This window comes from Grammomys surdaster, unplaced genomic scaffold (assembly GCF_004785775.1).
Source record: "Grammomys surdaster isolate TR1022 unplaced genomic scaffold, NIH_TR_1.0 64, whole genome shotgun sequence".
Classification (NCBI taxonomy): Eukaryota; Metazoa; Chordata; class Mammalia; order Rodentia; family Muridae; genus Grammomys; species Grammomys surdaster.
Genome location: NW_021604566.1, coordinates 1,035,645 through 1,042,466, shown reverse-complemented (window position 1 = coordinate 1,042,466; position 6,822 = coordinate 1,035,645).

Below are 6,822 nucleotides of genomic sequence, written 5' to 3'. Positions count from 1 at the left end.
ACTCATGCATCCAGGCTCCCTATGGCTCCTCCTCCTCCTCAACCTCCCTCCTCTTTTTCTGTCCATTTCCATGAAAAAGCCCTAGTTATTGATGCCAATCCTTGAGCAGCCACAACAAGTTATTTTCAGTTTTTCAAAAGCCAGATGCTTTTTACCTCAAAATACATTTATGCACCCCAAATATATTGACCATTGTCATCAGGATCCAAGAATCCGGTCCAGTGGCTCGGATAGAATAGTAGTTAACATAGCTAGCTCCCTTTCAAAAGCAAGTCCCAGGCACGTTCACGTGACAAAACAACAAAATTACCATCACCAGCATGGTGGAAGAACTTTAAAATTTAGGACATTCTAGATTTCCTGCTGTCAAAGTGTGCATTCCTTTGGCATTGCCATGTAGTCGTCTGTCACTTGAAGGACGTGCCTGGACAAATGGGCGCTCTTCTCTGAGATCCGAGCTCTGTCAAAACTATTCACTAAATAGTTTGGGTTGGGCAGTCAAAATTCAGCCTTGGGGCATATGAAGAGCCTGGTGGGAGGGTGCTGTTTAGACACCACGTGCCTAGAAAAGCCAATGTTGAGTAATACAAGTTAGGCTCTTAACTTCCTGATGGGTTGTGTGGATGAGGAAGTGTACTCCCCAGTATGTGCGGTGAGGTTCTGACCAGTGTGGTTCAGTCAACCAGAGAGCATCTAATAGATTGATTAGAATAAAAGAAATAAAAAAACGGCTTCTAGTTAGAAGAATAAAACTTTCCCCTCTGCTTCAACTCTCCCGTCTCTTTACCACAGTCAAGCAGGTAGAGAATTGTCAGGTAACAATAAATATGGCCACATTTAAAACACCGCCTCCCACCCCCCACCCATAAAACACCGCCTCCCCCCCCCCACCCATAAAACACCGCCTCCCACCCCCACCCAGGAAACTGTCTCCGGAAGGAGGAAGAGGAAGAGAAGGGAGAGGAGCAGGGGGAGAGGCAAATTAACCAATAAACTTCAATGCCAAATGATGAAAAAACAGATCCATTAGGGATCAGAAGCCTGGCCGTGCAGAACATCACGCATCCCCGGTACTCAGAGGGTAGGGCAGGACGACCATGTTTGAGTCCAACCTGCACTACAGATACATAGCAAGTTTAAGGCCAGCCTGAAATACATAGCTAGATTCTGTCTCAAAAATAAAAATGAAGGGGGGGGGAGTGGCGCTAGAGGGATGACTCAGCAGCTAAGAGCACTTCCTGCTCTTGCAGAGGTCTCAGGTTTGATTCCCAACACCCACTCAGCCACTCACAACTGTCTGAAACTCCAGTAACAGGGGATCTGACGCCCTTTTCTAGTTCCCATAGGCACCAGGCATTTATATGAGACACACACACACACACAGGCAAACACTCATAAAATATTTTTTAGAAAAAAATTTTGAAGAGTTGGCAATTTGTCAAGATTTGATAGGCCCTTCAAAGGAAAAACTATTTGTGTGCATTTGTCTGTGTATTTATGTGTGTGTGCTGTATATGTGTATGTATGCATATATATGTCTGCATATCTATATGTATTGTGTGCGCACATGTATGTATTTGTGTGTCTCTATGTGTATATCTGTGTTTCTGTATGTATGTCAGCAAGTATCTGTGTGTGTCTCTGTGTGCATGTGTGTGTCTATTTCCATCAGGTTATCTACTTACAACATTTGAGCAGGTAGAGGAGGGACAAGAAATGATAGCGTGACCACATTTAAAAGAGATGCCTTTCAGGGCCTGAGCACAGGGCTTTGCACACACTTGACATCTGTTCTACCAGCCCACACGTGAGACAGTCCTTTGTTTACTGTGACGTGCAGAAGAGCATTTTCTATTGGCTCATTTGTCATTTTCGACTGAACCGAAGCACAGGATCAAGTTCAGCTTTATAAATATCTGTGAAATAGTCAAGGAAACCGTCTCTGCCTCTTCTGCTATCGTTGCTATCGTGCTCTCACAGAGGGAAAGATAGGCAAAAAAAAAGAAGAGCATAATTATTGCCCATATCCACTGAACAAAAGGAGGAGATTATAGAGCAGAGGTATGAGGGGTTCGACAAGATGACTCATAAATGCAGTCACTGAACTAGCTCAGCTTTCATACACTGTGTGATGGAGCTGCAAAAAAACAAGGAAGCAGGATCCCTAGTAACTTGTCACCGGGGTTATTTGACAGAGTCCCTGAAGGCACCCCTACACCTGCAGTGTCAGAAAATGCCAACTTGGGTCAAACACGGCTCTCAGCACATGAGGCTCAAGGCAAGCAAATTACACACCAACAGACTGCAACATGCAACACCAGTTGCTCTCACATTCACTGGGTGGGAGGAGGGGCTCCCTCACTGTGGCCACCTATCTGCCCACAGTCTCTGGGGGCCGTACCTCTGGCTGAGGCTGAACAGGCCTCTCTAGTTCTCCTTCCTTCTCCTGTGTTTGCTGGCAGTTTAGGGACCTTCCCTCTTTCAGGTACCACATCTCAGTCGCAGGTTATTTTTGGCTTCACATCTCTGCTCTAAAGCGGAAGAACAAGTTCAACCCAGGCTTTGCTCCACCCTCACAGAAGTCCTTGTCCTTTTAGCTCAAGGCTCTGCTGCAGAAGGCCTCGGGGTTGCAGACAAGGAGAGAACCACCTGGTCAGGAAGCCTTAGAGCTCAAGGAAGCTAACCAGGTTCCCTTCGCTGGGAGCACCAGGGTCTACTTCCCTGGGATTTCCACCTCCTTATATGTGGAATGGAGAACAGGACACCTGACCTCAAAAGATGGCCTCCTTCCCTAACGAAGCTTGCCTCCGGGCTCCCAGACCGGCATTCCAGTGGAGGCTTAGTGTTGGTCACCCTGCACCATTTTTTCTGTGAAGTAGAGTTTCCTTTTTTGAGGGCATCTAGATGGGGTGTCTCCTCTCTCTTTGTATTCCTTACTCCACTGAGAAATTATTTCTCTCCAGATCCCGAGTGAAGCTGCCAGACTTCCTGCCCCTCTGCTGACGTTCCCTGTTACCTGTGTGACCTCCAGCACATACATGAACCTCAGCGCCAGTTTGCTCATCTACAGGGCTATCACAAAGTTTCAAAAAGAGTCGACTGAGCAGAGACTAGTTAAGAACTGACATGAAAGATAGCAAGATGGCTCAAACGGTACAAGAGTGTGCCATGCACAGCTGTCAACTTGAGTTCAATTCTCAGAAGTCACAATGGAAGGAGAAAACAGACTCTGAGAGTTATACTCTGGCCACCATTTGCCTTTTGTGGCATGTCATGGAGCACCCCCAGGCCCAGACACCAGACCCAGAGACAGGCTCGCTCTCTCTCTCTCTCTCTCTCTCTCTCTCTCTCTCTCTCTCTCTCTTCCTCTCCTGTCCCCCTCCTCCTCCTTCTCTCCTGTTTCTTGGTTTTTCACACACGTGCATATACCCTCGGTCATGTGCATGTACACACACACACACTCACTCCCGTAGCCTTTAAACCATCAGTGTCTGCTCCAGCCGGAGCCTCGTGGACTTTACTCCATCACTTTAGCAACTGTCCCTTTGAGTTGTTGACAGTACGCCACCTGACTGACTGCCAGACAGCTCTCACCTTAGTGCTCTTTGTACTACCTGCGCTGAATGCAAAGCACACAGCTGAATACGCACTACTGGTTCATCAAAGCACAGGAGAGCAGAGACAGGAACCACGGCCAACGTATCAGAGTGATGGGGAGAACCTGGCCAGGGGATGTCTTTGGCATGGTCAGTAAACAGGGTCTTGGTGGCTCTTGTATAATAAAGGAACAAGAAAGGCAATTCAGCTAGTGATTTTAGCTGCCACAACAGTGAAAGTCACGAGGCTTGACAACCACAGCCTTCTCTCTCAATTCTGGAGCCGGGAAGCCTCCATAATCCCTGCCTCTTCTGCTGCTGGAGGCTCCAGAGTTCCTAGGCTTGTGACATCATCATTCCAGTCTCTGTCACAGGTATTTCCTTAGTGAATTCTCCCTCTGCTAAGCTCATAGGACACCTGTCCCTGGAGATGCCCAGAATCCAGGGTGATCTCACTTTGAGATCTATAATGTCATTGCATCTGCAAAGAACTTTCTCCAAATAAGATCCTGCTCACAGCATCTGGAGCTTGAGATCTGAGCACATCTCTCTGGCAGTCACTATGGAGCCCACTAAAACATATCCAAAAGCAGGTGCCTTTGTCTATGAAGGCACCTAATAGATACTATGGTTCATATATGTCTAACTAATGTTGGATAATTCTCAAGCTGTAATTCTATCACCCTGAAGTTTACAACATGGACCACGATATTTCTCAGACATGTTCCCCAGCATCCTTCTCCTACTCAGAATGTAATCTTTACTTCCTGTTTCTACGAGCTACTGGCAGCCCTAGCTCATGATCCTGTATCACCCCAGTCTCTTTCCCAGTATTCATCTCTCTTCCCCCATGAATACCTCCATGACCACACTAACCCAGCCAGATAACGCCGGACCATCTCCCTGTCCAGACTCTTTAACCAAATCTTAGCTGCAAAACCACCTTTACCATAACTTAACTGGAGGTGCAGGGAATAGGATGTAGACAGATGCCTTTGGAGGGAATTACTCTGTGAGCCATAATAACATGGGTTTTGCTCTAAGAGGAATCGGGGCGGGGGTGGAGTTTCAAGGAGGGGGTGAAATCAATAGTGTCCAGTTGACCAAAGTTGCAATCACACTAGACAGCAGAGGAAAAGACTACGTCATGGTTGTAGGATTAGACAGCCACACAGACGCATCCTGCACAGCATTGTTATATGTATGGATACAGAGGATAACTGATGAATAACGTGGTCCTCCTTTTGCATTCTGACTTCATCTTTTTCAATTTATCCCTTGAGGTTTATATTAAGGCCTTCCTTTGGTTACTGTTGTTAGGTGAACAGCTGGACAAGATAGTCTGGTGATTATTTTGGTCAGGATTGCAGTGCCTGCAGAGAACGGGCTAGGTGTAACTTCTGACTCGTGTACTGCTATACAGGGCATGTTTCCACAACACCTACCACAGCACAGCCTAGCAGAGAAAGAACCAAGGACCAATCAGAGCAAGAAAGGGATAAACAGCTATGCACAAGATCAAGTCAGTCCACATTCCAGGTCCAAGTAGTGGGGAGGAGCTCAGCAGCCCCTACACTTAGCTGAAGAGCTCTTAACAGTTGATGCTTGCTGTCAGAAAGAGATTTGCTTTTCTTTAAAGGTGTGGCTCCTGGTAGGTCATCCCAGCTCCAGTGGATGGCCCCATACCCATGCACATACAGGCAGCACAAATCGATAGGATATTTGAGAGAGAGAGAGAGAGAGAGAGAGAGAGAGAGAGAGAGAGAGAGAAAGGGGGGGGGAGAACACCTGGGCACTGTGACTCATGCTCTTAATTCCAGTATTCAGAAGGCTGAGACAGATGGCTATAAGTTCAAGGCTGGTCAAATTTACATCGAAAGTGTCAGACCAGCCAGGACTACAACGTGTGACCTGTCTTAGAAAAAAAAAGTTTGTGAAGTTGGGAGGGGAGTTTGATGGTTGAGGGTGGACCTAGAAGAAGTTAGGTGAAAGAGGGGGGTGCATATATGCATATATGAAGTTAAAAAATATTATATAAAACATTAAAAATCCAAGGATGGACTCTGTTGGTTCTGGGAGAAGTTTTATTAGCATGAGGTATAAAATCATTCACACAGAACACACACATATAAAGAATGAATTAATTAACAAAGCTTTGGAGACCTGTTACTAATGTTGGTGAAGGTCATTCATTCTGTGCTTCTAGTATCTCTGACCTTGCACAGAATTGCCCAGAACTACCCAGCATTCCCCTTCAGCCAACACTCCAGGCTTGCCTCTTCCTGCCCCAGTCTTCACTGGTTTTCTAATCCCACTCCTTCCTGCTTCTGCTCTCTTCCTACCTCAACGATAATTGCTCAGGTGACCTATTGTAATAGCAGTCCTGACTTTGCTGCCTGCTCTGGCTTGGCTGTAGCTCTGTGCTCATATCTGTGGAACCTCAGCCTTCCTGTCCTTGTCTGTCTGCTTAGTCAAGCAAGGCAAGGCCACAGGTTTCACTTCCAAGTACAGCACCAGAGAGAAGGTATAACTATTCTTTTACAGAAATGGATGACATCTGGAGGGACATTAGATTGCTGATATTAAATAACTTTAAAATGATAATGAATTAGACATGGTAGCTTGTGTATATAATCCCAGCATTTGGTAGGTTAAAGCTGAGACTAGACTAGGCTACATAGTGAGGTTAGGCCAGCCTGCGTTACACAGTAAAAAACCATAGATAGATAGATGATAGATAGATAGATAGATAGATAGATAGATAGATAGATTTAACAGAAGGAGAAAGGGGGAGGAAGAGGAGGAAATCAAAGAAGAAAAAAATACCTGGGAGTGTGGCTCCTCCCATGATTCCAATAATGGTGGAGGCTGAGGCAGGAGGGTGGTTGAGGTCAGACTAGATTATATAAAAAGGGTGTGGGCCACAGGCATGAAAAACTCTCTCAAGAAAGAGAGGAGCCTGGCATGGTAGCACATGCCTTCAATCCCAGCATGCACTTAGGAGGCAGAAGCAAGTGGATCTATGTGAGTTTGAGGTCAGCCAGGGCTCTGTTATACAGAGAAACGCTGCCTTTAAAAAAGGAAACAAACAAACAAACAAACAAACAAAGGAATAAGGGAGCAAGGGAGAGAGAGAGGGAGGGCGGGAGGAAGGAAGGAAGGAAAGAAGGAAGAATGAGAGGAAGGAAGGAAGGAAGGAAGGAAGGAAGGAAGGAAGGAAGGAAGG